This window comes from Nycticebus coucang, chromosome 18 (genome assembly GCF_027406575.1).
Source record: "Nycticebus coucang isolate mNycCou1 chromosome 18, mNycCou1.pri, whole genome shotgun sequence".
NCBI classification, from domain to species: Eukaryota; Metazoa; Chordata; class Mammalia; order Primates; family Lorisidae; genus Nycticebus; species Nycticebus coucang.
The window spans coordinates 22,604,518-22,622,102 of NC_069797.1; the positions used below are offsets into that span (position 1 = coordinate 22,604,518).

General features: G+C 43.5%; 1 pseudogene; it reads left to right on the forward strand.

Moving 5' to 3' along the window:
- The first annotated feature begins 4,820 nt into the window (after positions 1 to 4,820).
- On the forward strand, positions 4,821 to 11,614 carry LOC128571036 (zinc finger protein ZPR1-like; annotated as a pseudogene).
- Positions 11,615 to 17,585: the final 5,971 nt, after the last annotated feature.

Below are 17,585 nucleotides of genomic sequence, written 5' to 3' on the forward strand. Positions count from 1 at the left end.
TTCTTCCCACTTTATCCCACTGCTCCAGTCCTCATCCACCAGAGCTCCACTTTGGGCTGGAGGCATGTGTTCTGTAGAACCCCCTCATCTGTACCCCAAAGAACTTGCTCCTGAGTAATTTCTAGTCATCCTTCTAAACCCTGATTAGACTCCAGTTGTTCAGTGAAGCCCTCCTTCCCTGGCAATCCGATGCCTCCCACCCACTGGAGCTAATCAGCTCTCCTCTCTACTACTTTCCTCCCAGCGCATATTTCTGTTGGGTTTTTTATTCCACTTTTAAAAATCTCTCTTAATGTAGGTGATTTGAGACACAGAAAATATTCACAAATCATGCATCAGGGAAAGAGAACATAGACTTTAATCCAAACCAATCAAGGTTCAAATCTCAGAAAGTCTTATTTTCCTTAGAAAAAGGGAACGTAAGGAGGATAATAGTAAATTGGTTGTTGGAAGGATTCCAGGAGATTTGTAAGTGGAAAAACCCAGAACAATGCCTGGCACATAGCTTTTGTGAGCAGCTTGTGGTCTCAATGTAAAATATCCTTTCTGGGCTGGGTGCACTGACTCATACCTGCAATCCTAGCACTCTAGAAAGCAGAGGTAGAAAGATCACTTGAGGTCAAAAGTTCTGGACTAGCTCATGCAAGACCTCTTCCCTACAGAAAACAGAAAAAGTAGCCAGGACTACAGCAGCTCCTGTAGTCCCAGTAGCTGCTTGACAGGCTGAGGCAGATCACTTGAGCCCAGGAGTTTGAGGTTACTGTGAGCTATGATGAGGCCACTGCACTCTAACTGGAGCAATGGAGCAAGATTCTGTCTCAAAACAAAAACAAAAACAAAATATCCTTTTTGTGTACTAGTAAACTAGTATGTTTTAAAGGTTTGAAGGACTGAATCTTACTTCACAGTGCTATCTGCTGTCTTTTTTTATTTCAAAATATTAAGGAGGCACAAATGTTTGAGGTTACATGGATTATTTTTCTAATGCTTGAAACCCAGCTATAGGAGATATGCCCATCACCTAACTAGTGTTCATAGTACCCATGCGGGAAGGTTTTCTTCCCCCACTTCCCCCGCCAGTTGATTTCCACTGAATTTTATCTCCCTCCGTGCACATGTGTGCCCATCAGTTAGTTCCAATTTAATACTGAGTACATATAGTGTTTGTTTTTTCATTCTTAAGATACTTCACTTAGGAGAATGGTGTCTAGTTCTGTTCAGATTATGGCAAAAGGTATTAGTTCATCTTTTCATGGCTAAGTAGTATTCCACGGCATATGAAGGGAATGGGGATAGAGTTGAAGGGGAGGGTACATAAGAAGGAGAGGAAAGAGTCAAGGGACTAGAAAGGCTTTATTAGCAGAGAAAGGAGAGAAAAAGAGCAGAGTCGAGTCTGACCAGGAGGAGTCAGCTCCACTCTCACACAGTTTCAGAGGCTTTTATTATCAATAGGGTTAAATGTGGGAGGGGGTTGCTAGAGGGAGTCCTCCTTTTCTACAGAGGGACTAATTTTTACACTCAGGGCAAACCTGGGAGTCACTCCCGTAATTGGCCACCAGCTGGCCTGCCAGAGTAAAAGTTATGTTCTGTTGTTTCCCAGGAACAATGCTCCTGAAGCATTCCAGGGGGTGAGGTGGGGGTTTGCTGTGATCATACAGTTTGGTTCCTGGCCTGCTTTCTCTCACCAGCTGTTTCCCAAAATGGCTGTACCCTTGTCAGGATTGTGAGGATTTCTTTCCCACAACTTCCCACTTTTTGTTAAAGAATAGTGATAAAGAATAGTGACTTAAAATTTTTTCAGAACTGCTTTCTGCTGGACAAGGGCAAAGACTCCTTTTTAGGGGTATAGAGGTGAGTTATTTGAGTTGGGAAGATTTTGATGTTGTCTCGAGCAAGCCTATTTGAAAAGAAGGATCTGGGTGATGTGTTGTTGGGTTCATATAAGGGGTGGACCTAGGAAGACATAAAATAATAGAAGGATTAAAGGGGAAAGTAGAGAGAAGATCCTGGGAAGCCAGTTTTGTGAGTCAAACCAGGAATGACAATTGTTTTCTTTTTGTCTTCAGAGATTAGCAGCCCCTTTTGCTAATTTCTTGGCAACGTCTTGGACGAATCCAGACTGGTTGACATAGAAGCAGCATTCTTCATCTGGAAATAAGCATAGATGAAGTGAGAAGGTCTAAGCCATGCTTGATTTGGAGGATTATGGCTGCTAAGGAATCTATTTGGTCTTGTAATTTTAGGAGACTCTGGGATAGTTCCTCTAAGCTTTCTTGGAGGTCTTGGGATAATGTGTGGAAAAAGTGTAGCAAAGACTCCTCATTTCTGAGGCTATCCCCAGGGCAGTGAAGAATGGGACTAGGATAGGTGTCCTTTTGGGCCTGACATGTGTTACTATTGGGATGAGGAGAGACTGACCAGGTGGGGCAACGTTTGTATTATGAGATGGATATGCAATAATACAGTGGCCTGTACGCCGGGTGGCCGCAAACAAAAAACAGGCCTTCTTGTGTCAGGCGTGAGCTAGGGTGAAATGAAAAAAAAGGTGGGGAACATTATAAGTTCCCCAATTTTGTCCAGGTTTATTACTACAGACTGAAAAGGAACTAGCAAGTATTCCCACAAGGAGGGGGAAGATTGGCCCACTGGTTTGTGGGGGCAGCTGAGAGTAGGGATCAAGGAGAAGGATTTTTGAGAGTTAGGTCTAGGGCAAGAAAGAGGAAGAACATGGTGACGTTGGGGGATCCTAAGAAGAAAATGAATAGTAAAAACAATCTTTCGGCATGAGGTGACAGAGTATAATCTACCTGTTGGGAATGGAAAGTGGTGGAGGGAAAGATTTTGGTGATATGGTTATAAAGTTTTGGTGTAAGGTGCCCAGGAAGGGCCCAGGTCTGGTGCAGGTCATACAAAAAGGTGCTGGGGTGAGAAGGTTTATGGTTGATGAAGCTGTCCCAGAGATGGGCGTTGGTGTGTAAAGGAGTGAGCAAATGTTTCCTGAAAAGGTCTGCAACTGTTTAATTGTTCCATTGGGTAGAGTGGTGGGATAATTTCCAAGTAGGGTGTCTGCTCAGTCAGAAAAGGAGGTTCCCTTCTCCTTCTGGTGGGTTAAGTGTCCAGTGAATGTCCTCAGACATGAGCTAGGGTTGGAATGGCAGTGTACGTGTCAGGGAGAAAGAGCCAGGCAAATCATTGAGATAAAAGTAATGAGGATTTGTTTATTAAGTCCTGGGTAAGATTGATTGTGTTTAGTAAGTACTGAGGTGTACATCGGGGAAGTTTAAAGGGACTAACTGGGGTATCAGGTGAAGAAGATGGCAGTTCCAACTAAAGAGTTAAGTCTTGTTATGAGAAATCTGAGAAGTCTCCCTGGTGGTAAAGGTCCCAGAGAAGTATGAGAAGGTTTTGACAGAGGAGCATTAGGGATAATTATAGATAAGATCAAATCATATAATCGTCCCAGGGGAGGGCATGTTTTTTGTCTTGTAGCCTGGCTGTTGTAGGGGTAGTAAAGGGGTCGTTTAACTTTGGGGATAAGAATTTGGAGTGAAGGGTTTTGAGATATACCTGATTTCCTGGGGTGGGGGTGTCTCTGAAATAATAGGTTTGATGTATTTCCCACTTGGCTAACTCGGAGACAGGTACCCACATGGCCAGTATCATTAGCTATCTCGAGTAGCAAACCAGGAAGGTGATTGTAAGAGGTTTGACTTCTTACAGAAAACACACGAATCTCTTTGTCCCCACCAGGCTAATGTCTGGCATTCTTTTTCTGACCCCTTTCTAGTAAAATGGAAGGGAAAAATTAAGTCCTAGAATGTAATATAAATTAAAAGAAGTCATTTAGGAAGAATATGCTCAGCTACCATAAGAGCCAGACACAGCAGTATCAATTAGGAAAGAAAAGCAGCTGGTGTTTTAAAAAGTAAAGAGGATCCCTTTTTTCCCCTTTAGTTTCAAATGTGTAACTGACTTTGGGTCTTTTGTTGCGTGCTGATACCTTATTTGAGGATACTCATAAAATAGCAGCCACTGTTTTTAGCAGGCAAAAAGATGGAGAGATGGTTAACAAATTTTGTATTTTAACACTATAGTGTCAGATTGACCCTTTGAGTTCTGAACTTTGGATGCTTTTATTCATTAGTTTACATGTGTGTATAAGAATAGAAATCTAAGAGGCTTCAAACATAAGATTTATAAACTGAGAACAGAAAACTTTATTGTTTTAAAGTTGTACATAAAGTCTCAATTAAGTGTCTCCAATCAAGTGTCCAGAGCTGAAGTGCACTGTCAGGATAGATTGTCCCTTTCTAATATCAAGTGTCTGAGAAAGGACGCTGGAAGTGTTAAAGGAGTTAGGTGTTTGTCTTAACCTTAAGATTTCATTCAGACAGCATAGTAGGGCAATTGGACTTGATCTCCCAGCTGGCAGAGAAGCTGTGCAATACACAGGGGTTGTATTTTACTTTTTACTCCGAGGATGGAGGTAGGAGAGGGAAACAGAGGTACTGAAAAGTTAGGGAGAACAGAGGAAGTGGCTCTGGTGTTATTAAATCAGTTTGCTGTGGGGGGGGCCCTTCTACAAATGGAACTTTACCCTGGAAGTGAGAACAATGTAACCTAAAAATTGTACCCTCATATTAATTTGAAAAAATAAAATAATTTATTAAAAAACAAATAAATAAATAAATAAATCAGTTTGCTTACCTGTAACAGAGAAAGGGAGTTACCTGAGGCTCAGCCATCCTGGTATGACGAAATTGAGCTTGTTCCAAGGCTGGGGTCGGTCCACAGTCCTAGAGGGTCTGTAGGTGTGGAGGATGCCGGCTCAGGGGGCTCTGACAGTTCCAGGACACGAGCTCCGCTCCCTGGCATGTTTCTCTGCAGAGACCAGCTGGCTGCAGAGGGAGCAGGATGCGGCCCCCAGAGCAGGGCTCCCTCTGGACGTCTTCTTGCCTGAGCCTCCAGTGCAACTCTGTCTCTGAAATATCTCTACTGTAGTGGTAGCCACCATTTGAAAAGTTGCTTTCATTTTTTTTTTTTTTTACAGTTTTTTTTTTTTTTGGCCAGGGCTGGGTTTGAACCCGCCACCTCTGGCATATGAGGCCTAGCGCCCTACTTATTTGCTTTCTTCTCCCAAGGTCTGTTATTGCCCCATCTCCTCTCCCCCTGGGCTCTGTCTCCATCTAGTTATCAAAGACCATTGAAGGCCAGGTTTGGAATTTCACTTGTAGGGTATGAGGCTCCTTTACAAGCGTTTGGAGTTTATGTTGAGTATCAGGGGCCAGCTGGGAGCTGACGTGCACTATCAGAATAGATTGTCCTTCTCTAATGTCAAAATCTGAATTGGGAAGGAGGCGGTCAAAAGAGACACCTTACTGGAAAGTGAAGATGGGGTGAGAGCAGGCAGAATGTAGGTCAGACAGCCCAGTTTACAGAAAAACTGGGATCCCGGCTCGGTGCCTGTAGCTCAAGCAGCTAAGGCACCATCCACATACACCAGAGCTAGTGGGTTCGAACCCAGCCCGGGCCTGCCAAACAACAGTGACAACGACAACCAAAAAATAGTCTGGCGTTGTGGCAGGCGCCTGTAGTCCTGGCTACTTGGGATGCTGAGGCAAGAGAATCGCTTAAGCCCAGGAATTGGAGGTTGCTGTGAGCTGTGATGCCACAGCACTCTACCCAGGGCGACAGCTTGAGGCTCTGTCTCAAAAAAAAGGGGGGGGAATAGAAAACTGGGATCCCCCAGTTGGCTTGTCAAACTGTTAGGCATGGAGGAACCAGATGTCAGGTCCCTGTATATCCAGGTTTTTTGGTTCCTAGTACCAAGTCAACAGAATGAATGAGCAGAAGGAAATGCCAGGGAAGCGACAAAATGTCTGAATGATTAAAGCGTAGTATATTCCAAGAAGGAATGGGTCAGCCCTGGCGAATGGAGGAGAAAAGGAATCTGGTGAAGATGTTGACGGCACAGGAGTTAGGGACTGAGCAAGAGCAGAAGGTTGGGGGTGGGAGGAGGAGAAAGTGGTCAGCAGGGTCCAGTCAAAGTCAGAGGTAGAAGGTTGGGGTGGTGGCTGTTTGTTGAGAAGGAAAATTTGGAAGGTGCTGTAGGTTTGGCAAAGTGAAGGACAACCCAGCAGGAGAAAGGGGACCTCAGACCACTTGCCCTTGCAAGTTATGAAATTTTGAAGATTTCTGAGGATGTTTAAATTGAAAGCCCCATTCTCAGGCCATTGGTTTCCATTATCTAGTTTATACTGGGGCCAGGCAGTGTTGCAGAGGAATGTTAATTGGTTCGGTTTAATGTCTAGGTTTTTGAGGAGACAGCTGAGTGGCAATGGGAGAAATGGGAGGGGATGATAACTACCCATGGCATGCGAGGTAAGAGGAGGTTTGGGGCAGAGGCTCACCAGCAGAGAGGCAAACGTCCCCAAGTCACCTGTGGGGCCAGAAGGATGAAGTCCGGAGTTTCAACCCTGTCCCTCAGGCATTCCTGAGGGTAGTCAGGGGGTTAGGGACCAGTGTTCCAGATCCCAGGGGAAATCCCAGCCTAGTACAGGATTTTCAGAGTGAGTGGCAGCAGCAGAGCCCCTTCCTCTACCTTACCGAGTTCCAGTGATTGGTGTGCAGTGTGATCCAGGCAGGGATCTGAGGTGGTCCCCAGACTGGTCTCACTGCCTCCGTGCCCAGGCAGGGCACCGTGAACATGAGGGGAACAGGGACAGAGTCAGGGGAAAGGATCCATGAGGAGAGGAGGCCAGTCAAGGGACGGAAAGGCTTCATTAGCAGAGAAAGGAGAGAAAAACAGCAGAGTGGAGTCTGACCAGAAGTCAGCTCAGCTCTCACACAGTTTCAGAGGCTTCTATTATCCCTACCAGTAGGGTTGAATGTGGGAGTGGGGTGCTAGAGGGAGTCCTCCCTTTCTGCAGAGGGACTGATTTTTACACTCAGGGCAAACCTCAGGAGTCACTCCCTTAATTGGCCACCAGCTGGCCTGCCAGAGTAAAAGTTACTGTTCTGTTGTTTCCCAGGGAGGTTGCTGGGAAACAACAGTTTGGTTCCTGGCCTGCTTTCTCTCACCAGCTGTTACCCCAAAATGGCTGTACCCTTGTCAGGGTCATGAGGATTTCTTTCCCACAGTATAGATATACTACATTTTATTCATCCACTTATGAATTGATGGGCACTTGGGTGATTCTACAGCATTATTGTGAATTGTGCTGCAACAAATGTGCATACCAGCCTTATTGCACGCTTAACCCTGCACTGTGATCATTGTTCGTATGTCTGTGTCCCCCACTAACGTAAGTTTCTCCTAGGCTGGGATCACATACCCAACACGACATTCTCTTTTGTTTCCCTTGGATTTAGCATAGTATCAGGGCTTGAGGCTATCAGTAAATGTTTGCTGACATGCACTTATCTGAAAAATCAATTATAAATAAATTCTTCCCTTGAAGGAGAAAAAGGTAAACAAGTAACTATTAGGCAATGTAAATTATAAGGGATTAGTAGAATAAACTCTGGTGTTACCATCGACTAGAGTATGGTGAGCCTGGTAAAACAAATGAAGTCAATGAAAAAATGTTTGGAATGCATATTTTTTGGTCAACCTAACTTTTTTAGTGGAAAGTGCCGTAACCAGCTCCATAAGCATGAAAACATTTTTTATAGTTTGGGGTTTTGTTGCAGGTTTTGGGGGGGATTTTTTTTCTTTTTTTTAGTTCTCTTATAATTTAAGTTCCCAAAACAATGGAGATTAGACAGGATTGCAAGAGGGACTTTGCCTAACAAATGCAATCAGTGTAATCTGGTTTATTGGACCCTCAATGAATCCCCAACAATAAAAAAAAAATCCCAAAACAGTAAGATTTGCTGAACTTTGTGACTTTCTGTTGCACTGATGCATTCCCTTTTGAGTTTCTTTCCCAAGAACAGTGGAGCCTCTTGCAGCCATGAGGTAACTACAAAGCCTTACACCACCTGTTTGTCCAGAGATAACAAGATAAGAAACACTCCACCACAGATCTTGCCCAAAGACCGATTGAGCAACCAACTCCCCACATCCTTTTCATGCACAAAGCTGAAAGAATGGCCAATATTAACACCTTGTTCATTATACTACTAAAATCCCCACACTGGCAAGAACTTATCCACCATTTTTTTATCATAAGGTGTGTGTACTAGCATGAATTCTCGCTGCACTTGTGTGCCCTGCACTCCACCCCAAACATGTAATGATGCTCACGCCCCTCATGCATTTTTCACTTCACCTTCAGAGAAACCCTTGACCGTGTTGGTCAGGGAGGTGGATTTGAAGCAGTCCCTATCTCCCACTTCCCAGTTGATGAGTCTCTTGCAACAAATCCTTTCTTCCCTGACAATTCTCATTTCTCAGTAATTGAGTTTCTGGGCAGCAGACAACAGTGAATCCCCTTGAAGGTTTGTTAACAATTTGGGGGCTCATCGGGAATGCATTGTTTGTGGCTTGGCGGTCCTGGAACAGGGTGGGGGAGATTTTAAAGCCTCTCTAGCAGCTGCCCTGCTGAGTTTCTGCCAGAGGTTGGTTTTGCTTTTTCCCACCAGCTTCACTGTCACCAGCCCCAAATGCATTCCAGATTGACAGGGAAGAATGGACCTTTGACTTTCGGATTTTGGCATTTGCATCCAGACAGGTGAGAGCTATTTGAGGGTACCCTGCAATGGAGAGCTCCTCTCTGCATTTGGTTGGAAGCTTCAACCATTTGTGAAAGCTGGACCTTCGACTGTGTGTACTTGGCACTCCTCAGGCTTATTTGTTGGACCTTCAGTCCATTTGGTGTATTTGTGTTGTGTGTGTGAGGCTATGGGAAATCAGAGTTCAATCTCTGAAGGTTTAAAGATCTTCAAAAGACTAGATTCTTCAAAATTGGTATGCATGCTGTAAATATTCTGTCTCTTCCATTTGTATTTGTTTGTTTGTTGGAGACAGAGTCTCATTTTGTCACTCTCAGTAGAGTGCCATGGTGTCATAGCTCACAGCAACCGCAAACTCTTGGGCTCAAGCAATCCTCTTGCCTCAGCCTCCCAAGTAGCTGGGACTACAGGTGCCCACTAGTTTCTCTATTTTTGGTAGAGACAGGATCTTGCTTTAGCTCAGGCTGATCTCAAAATCCTAAGCTCAGGCAATCCACACACCTAGGCTTCCTAGAGTTACTAGGATTGGAGAATGTGAGCTAGCATACTGGGCCATCTGCCATTTGGGTTGTTATGCCATCTGGGCCTACGATAGGTTGTTTGCAGTGCTGGTTGGTTTGAGATAAGATTCTTTAACACATCTCTCCAAGTCTCCCTCTATAGAAATTTGTTTAGAGGCTCAGCGCCTATAGCTCAAATGGCTAAGGCACCAGCCACATATACCAGAGCTGGCAGATTCGAATCCAGCCCGGGCCCACCAAACAACAATGACATCTACAACCAAAAAATGGCCAGGTGTTGTGGTAGGCACCTGTAGTCCCAAGGTTGGGAGGCTGAGGCAAAAGAATCGCCTGAGCCCAGGAGTTGGAGGTTACTGACCTGTGATGCCATGTCACCCTACTGAGAGTGACAGCTTGAGGCTCTGTCTAAAAAAAGAAAAAAAAAAAAAAAAAAACACCAGAAATTTCTTTAGAAGTACTCTGTTTTAAGTTTTGTTTTGTCTGATGTGGTGTTCCCAGCCTCTTGCCTGAAACCTCTTAAATGTTTCTTTATATTGACTGTTTAATCTATATGGCATATAGTATGTGGCATATAAACGTATTGTCTATGAGACAATTTAAAGAAATTCCAGGTTTTCCAGGACTTGAGCTGGTCTCCATGTATCTTGTTCTGTTCTTGTGCACGTTTAAAAACTGATGGGCAAATTACATCAAGAATATTTCAGAGCTCATATGGTCAATTTACCACTATAGAGTTCAAAGATAAAATTTGTGAAGCTCTCACTCTCTATTTTCTTTTCTGCCTATTTTGAAACTGCAGTCGCTAAATTACTGGCATTGTGATTACTGAGATAAAACTCGCTGATACGGCTAACTTAAGGTTACTTGAAACAGACACTTCTGGCAAAAATGTGAACATTTAAAACTCATTTGAAACTGAGGGTTAAACAAAAGTAAAAGAGGCTTAAAGAAAGAAAGAAAGACAAACCCCAAACTTCCATGAGAGCTGCTTTACCCAAAATTTCGGTCTGTAGTTTTCATTACATTACCTAGTAGGGCAACTAAAATTTGGTATATTTTTGTAATACTGCCTGGCCCGAGCACTGTCTCAGGTCTGGGGAGAAATGGCCACTTAAGGGGTTATTGAGCTACAATACTATTCTCCAGTTAGATTTGTTCTGTCATCACATTGGGAAATGGGATACAGTCCTTTATGTATGAACCGTCTTATATGCTTTGTATCAAAAGAAGCCAGATCAGCTCCTGCTCCCCAAGATCCCCTTCCGCAGAGGAATAGTCACGAGCTCCTTTTCCTGTGAGCACTGTGGCTGGAACAACACGGAGATCCAGTGGGCAGCCAGGGTCCAGGACCAGGGAGCGCGTTACACTTTGCCTGGCAGGGCCGTGGAGGACATGAACAGAAAGTAGTGAAGACTGACTACCACCACCAGGATCCCTGAGCTGGGTTTTGAAATCCCTGCCTTCAGCCAGAAGGGAGGCAAACAAAGATGCCACAGCTGAAAGAGGCGAGGAGCTCACTGGCAAACTGAAAGAGCTAAAGCAAGCGGCCTCCCCTTTCACTCTGCTCATTGATGATCCTGCAGGGAACAGCTTTGTGGAAAAATCCCTATGCTCCCCCGAAAGCTGATGCCATGGTGATTACATGCTACAGCTGGACCCTAAAGCAGGACGAGATGCTGGGGCGCCAAGCAGAAGCACCAGCAGAGAAGCCAGAAGAGGAAGAACTCAGAAATGAAGTGCCGCAGTTCAGCATGAACTCCCCAAATACAATGCCCCAGCTAAGACCAACATGAAGCTAAGTAGACCTCCTTAACTCCATCTTCCAGAAATCCCTCACTTTAAAGAAGTTATCCTCATAGCTACCAACTGCGAGAACTGCAGGCATTGGACCAATGAGGTGAAATCTGGAGGAATACTAGAGCCACTGGACACCAGGATCACCCTCCACATCACAGACCCCTCAGATATGACCAGACTTCCTTACGTCTGAGACGTGTAGCGTGGAAATTCCAGAGCTAGAATTTGAACTGGAAATGGCTGTGCTCTGGGGCAAGTTTACCACGCTGGAGAGGGTGCTGAAAGATGTCTGAGAACTGGTGACCAAGGACACTTTCACACTGGACAACAGTTCTAATCCTGGCCAGATGGAGAAACTGCAGGAGTTTAGCCAGAAGTTGGAGCAGATCATCAAGGGTCACATAAAGGCCCACTTTATCAGGACAATCCAGGCGGTAATAGTTACTTGCAGAATGCGTATGCACCTGGAGAGGACACTGAGACGAAGGTGGAACATTACAAGCACCTTTAACCAAAACAAAGAGCTAGGGCTCAATGACATAAAGATGGGGCATGAGGCAGGCCTGGCTCCACAGCGCCAGCAGAGGTTGGGCCATGGGCCAGTGCTGCTCATACCATAGGGTTATTTATTACCATTGGAATAAGGCTGGGCGTGTTCTCCCCACCAGCTTTTGCCCATGGTGAGGAGGATACCTGGTCTGAGTCAGATTCCCACGCACACTTTCTAAACAGCTTGTGACACAAGTGCAGGCCTATTGTGTTACTTGACCTTATTTTGGAGGTTTGGAATAACGCTGGGAAGAAACCGGGGAATGCCATTAACACTTTTTTCCTGTCTAGTGTTTAACCTCCCTCCACATAATGCTGTGTACTCTAAAATTGGAATTCTGAAGTTGGAAAAGGTGGAATAAAGTTACAGATGGAGTTTAATAGTTGATCTGGAATATATACTGACTTTCAACCCTGGGAAACTGAGGTGGATGGATTGCCTGAGCTGAGGAGTTTAAGACCTGCCTGAGCTAGAGTGAGACCCCCATCTCTAAAAATAGCCAGGCATTATGGTGGGTACTTGTAGTCCCAGCTACTTGGGAAGCTGAGGCAAGAGGATCGCTTGAGCCCAAGAGTTTGAGGTTGCTATGAGCTCTGATGCCAAGGCACTCCACCAAAGGCAACAAAGTAAGACTCTGTCTCAAAAAAAAAAAAAATACTGACTTTCAACAGGAGTCTCCTAAATGAAGACAGGCTAGCACAAGTGAAAGAGTTATTAAAATGATGGCTTTCTGGCGGCGCCTGTGGCTCAGTGAGTAGGGCGCCGGCCCCATATGCTGAGGGTGGCGGGTTCAAACCCAGCCCCCGCCAAACTGCAACAAAAAAATAGCCGGGCGTTGTGGCGGGCGCCTGTAGTCCCAGCTGCTTAGGAGGCTGTGGCAAGAAAATCACGTAAGCCCAAGAGTTAGAGGTTGCTGTGAGCCGTGTGACGTCATGGCACTCTACCCGAGGGGGGTACAGTGAGACTCTGTCTCTACAAAAAAAAAAAAAAATGATGGCTTTCAAACCAAAAAAGAAGAAAAAAAAGAAGAAGAAGGTTGGGGAGGCCATGTGCAGTGACTCACACCTGTAACCCTAGCACTCTGGGAGGTTGCGGAAGGAAGTTCAGAGGTTCAAGACCAGCCTGAGCAAGGCTAAGACGCCAAGCAGAAGCACCAGCAGAGAAGAAAATAGAAAAACCAAAAATAGAAAAACTAGTCAGGAGTTGTGGTAGACGATGGTAGTGCCAGCTACTCAGGAGGCTGAGGCAGGAGGATCACTTGAACCCAGGAATTTGAGGTTGCTATGAGCTGTGAGGTCATGGCACTCTGACCTGGGTGACAGGGTGAGACTATCTTAAAAAAAAAAAAAAAAAGGAGAAGGGAGAGCAGGAGGGAGGGGAGGGGGAAGAAGGAGGATTAGGATGAAGAACAGGAAGGAGGAGGAGAAATCTGGGGAATAAGAACCCATATCTAAAAGTCCATCTTGTCATCAGAAGGTACCTGTTATGCTAACGAAGACCTTTGGGCAACTCAGCTCCGATTTCTTTCTGCCATCCCTCTTCCAACTCTCCTGCCCTGTCTTATGACTCTGGAGCCCTTTTTTCACCCCTGCTGGCTCCTCCAGCCATCTATATTTCGCTTTCTTTCTTCTCTGAGCATAGTCACAGGAAGCATGTGGACATAGTCCCAACTTCATGTACCTGGCAGTGTCTACAATTTGACTGGGGTCCTCTCTCCTTCCCAGCAGGGCAGTTTCCTTTGAGACAGGCCCCTTCAGGAGGAATAAATGAGAATGGGCAGCCAGCCAGGTTAATGTGGGTTTAGAACGCATTTACTACTTCTGATTTGTACAATTGAAAACAGAATAATCCTGTTATTATTTGTAAGGACAAGTCAAAGTGTATAATGGATCTGTTTGAATGTATTGTCAACACGTATCACCCCACATGGGCAGATGTCCAGAGTCTGTTAAACATACTGTTAACCTCTGAGCACCATCACATTGTCCTGGAAAAGGCTGGAGAAGAGGCGGACTAATTACATGTGGGAAACTCAAATAACCAGGGGAGAACTGGAGCTAATTTAGTCATCCCAATGCATGACTACCAAAGGTCAGAAAATTAGTATTTACCCGTGACGGCATGGAGCCTTATTAGGGCTGCTCTCATGCCTTTGCACATTTCTGACACAAAGGAAGAAAGTTCAAGAGTAGAAAATACCACGCAGGAAATGTTACAATACCCCCACCTCAGTGGGTCAAAATCACCCCTGCCCCTCCACCGTCGGCGGTGAAGCCAGAACCCATTCCTCTCAGTCAAACAGACACGGAATTTTCCCCTCCGCCAATGTCCAAACAGTTAGGCTCAGTGGCAGCTTCAGCTCCTGACTGAGAGCCTTATAGTCCTAACAGCAAATCAAAACACCATTCTTCATGACACACACGAACACTTTCAAAAACAAATTTCTCAACATAGATTAATAATTGCCCCTGAAAAAATACAAACTAAAAGCCCCATTTCCTATTTAAGATACAAATTAACTGATTCCACTGTTCACCTTCAAAATGTTCAATTCTTCAACTCAATTAACTAAATAGTTTAAAAGGTGACCACGAAGGGACCCCCAGACTGCTCCGCTAAGTGCTGTATAAGTGCTGGTGGGGAAGCCTAGTGGTAGCCTGGACACTGGGGCGCAGGGCTCCAACGCTCGTAGCAGCACCGCCGGGAGATTTCTCCTGGGAGTCTTGGGATTCTGCACCCACGCACCCATTGTCCCTAATCACTGGGGTCCACCTGCTTTATTTTGGTTGTGCACTAAAAACTTTAGTTGTGATTTTATTCTTGAGAAATTCAGTATTTCTATATCTGGTGTGTTATGGGAGCTCAAGCCTCAATCCCAAATAACAGCCCATTGGGGTGTGTTCTGTTTGATTGGTCTCAGCATGGGTAGCCACCTATAACTAAAAGACAATGAAATGCTACTGTAACATGGCCAGTGGGTCTATCATCTTTCTTTTTTGGAGACAGAGTCTCAGTATGTCACCTTTGGTAGAGTACTGTGGCATCACAGCTCACAGCAACCTCAAACTCATGGGTTTAAGTAATTCTCTTGCCTCAGCCTCCCAAGTAGCTGGGACTACAGGCACCCACCACAAAGCCCAGCTATTTTTTTGTTGTAATTGTCACTGTTGTTTGGCAGGCCTAGGCTGGGTTCGACCCACCAGCTCCAGTGTATGTGGCTGGCTCCTAGCCGTTGAGCTACCACGCTGGTCTATCATCTTGACTCTAGAGAAAAATGGCCTTTGAATAGATCCTTGAATTATTATAACGATGTTACATTGTTTAACAAGTCTGGTTGAAGTACTTAAGTTTGTTTTTTCTTAGTAGAATTTGAGTCTAAAAGCAGTAATTAAAATATATCTATACATCTAATTTACAAAGTGTAAAAATGATTAACAAAAAATAACTTAGGCTGGGAGCAGCGGCTCATGCCTGTAATCCTAGCACTCTGGGAGACCTAGGCAGTGGATTGCTTGATCTCACAAGTTCAAGACCAGCCTAAGCAAGAGTGAGACCCCCCATCTCTACTAAAAATGAAAAACTGAGACGGGAGGATCACTTGAGCCCAAGAGTTTGAGGTTGCTGTGAGCTATAAGACTACAGCACCCTACCAAGGGCAACAGCTTGAGATTAAAAAAAAATTTTTTATAGTCTGAATAAAAATGTATGTTTAAAAGTCAGCAAATATAAAGTCTGTATGTCTGTCTTCTTATGTGTCTGTATATGTCATGTGCCTGTAATATTTCACTATCAAAATACGCAAAAGATTGCTGTGAGCTATGACAACATGGCACTCTACTCAAGGTGACAGTTGAGACTCTGTCTCAAAATACACACACACACACACACACACACACAGAGCTCTAATTAATTAGCTTTAAAAAAGAAAAATAAAAAAAAAAAAAGAACTCAAATCTCTTTTTGTTTGGTGACTTTGGTATTCTTTAATAAATAAAATTGGTCTTAAACCTGTTAGTAAAATTCAGATGTTTAAAGATTATAAAACTGTCACTTCTGTAACATTTCTAAATTTTGCTGAATTTGGCTCTAAACTTAATGTTCTTGATTTTAAGCCTCTAAATTCTGAAGTCAGATAAGTGACTGTGGTAAGACCTAAAAACATGTTCTCCTTGCCTAAAACCACAGCTACAAGACACAGTCTAGCCCACATGGACCCTTCCTGCTCCAAATTTACCCTCTTGCTATTCTGAAAAAGAAAAAAACAGAATGCTCCAGTCTTCCTACTTTCTGTTTTGAACTCTGCACCTGATAAATAAGAGCACAAATAGTTCCTAGCCTTTGCAGCCATCTTTAATGCCACATGACCATGTGAAACTTAGAAAGACAAAGAGAATATATCAGGAATGGTGCCTATGTTGTAGTTTCAGAACATTTTTCAATAACTTAAAACTGTAAAGTCATGTTATGTTTCATAAAATGCCTGAATCTTTTATAAAATGTAATGCTTCGGCCATTTAAATTATTTTAAAAACTGAGTCTTTATCAAAAAATAATATTTTTGCCTTTTAAGTCTTCTAATTATCAATTTGGCCAAGTAAATAATTAACTTTATAGTAGACTGTGATCCTATTTTGTAAAAAGTGGGGGTTTTTTTTGGGGGGGGGGGTTCTTTGGTTTGGTTTTTTTTTTCTTTTTTTGCAGTTTTTGGCCGGGGCTGGGTTTGAACCCACCACCTCTGGTATATGGGGCTGGGGCCCTAGTCCTTGAGCCACAGGTGCCACCCTGTGAAAAGTGTTTTTTAAGAGTAAGAAAGATTAAACAGAAATGAAAATAGCATTGTGTAAGAAAGGCTCTTGTGTGGTAAATTTTGTCCTGAAATAGAATTACTGGTTATTTACAAGTACAGTAAATTGTAGTCATTAAGAAAGTGAAAAGCGGGCACTGCCTGTGGCTCGGTGAGTAGGGCACCGGCCCCACATACCAAGGGGTTTGGCCAAACAACAACAAAAAAAATATCCAGGCATTGTGGTGGGCACCTGTAGTCCCAGCTACCTTGGAGGCTGAGGCAAGAGAATCGCCTAAGCCCAGGAACTGGAGGTTGCTAAGAGCTGTGACGCCACAGCACCGTACCAAGGGGGACAAAGTGAGACTCTGTCTCTAAAAAAAAAAAAAGTGCAAAGCAGGGCAATACAGAAGGTTTGGGATGTTTGTAAATTGTCTGTGCAGGTTGAATAAAACACATACAAGGAAATTCGTGAAAAAAATCTGCATGTGATTCAGTTAATGATTCAGTTAATCTGCATGTGATTCAGTTATTGCCTTTAAAATCTTTTGGCCTGTGATTCTATTTAAACAAATGTTTTAAGTCTTTAATATTTAACAAACCTTCCAAAATCAAAATCAAAACTCTAAATTTGGTCTTTTTAAAATATTGAAGCCACTAAAAGTAAAAAAAAAAAATTTAGACTTATTCAATATGTTAAAACTATATAAAAATATTGTCAAATATAAAATAATAATTACGTTCTATACATTATATATACATACATTCTAATATTATAAAATATTAGTCTGTTAATGTTCATTATCAGTAATAATTTTTAATTCATCTCAGAAAGTGTTTTTTATAAATAAGAGTTTATCCTTCAAGAAAAGTTTATCCAAAGTTTATCCTTCAAGAAAAGTAATAGAATAATTCACAAATTCTCTTAAATACCAAACTACCAAAGCCTTTACCCTGGGTAATAACCAAGTACATACACTAACTTCTTACAAAGAAATATTACTATGTAGGGCGGCGCCTGTGGCTCAAAGGAGTAGGGCACCAGCCCCATAATGCCAGAGGTGGCGGTTTCAAACCCAGCCCTGGCCAAAAACTGCAAAAAAAAAAAAAAGAAAGAAAGAAAGAAAAGAAAAGAAATATTACTATGTCAATATGACAGTCTTCAGCCTCCCATACTTCTCATGATCAAAATGCCAAACTATTAACATATCAATTCAAATGACCTATTCAACTTGCTAAACAAACAGTGCAGGCCTGT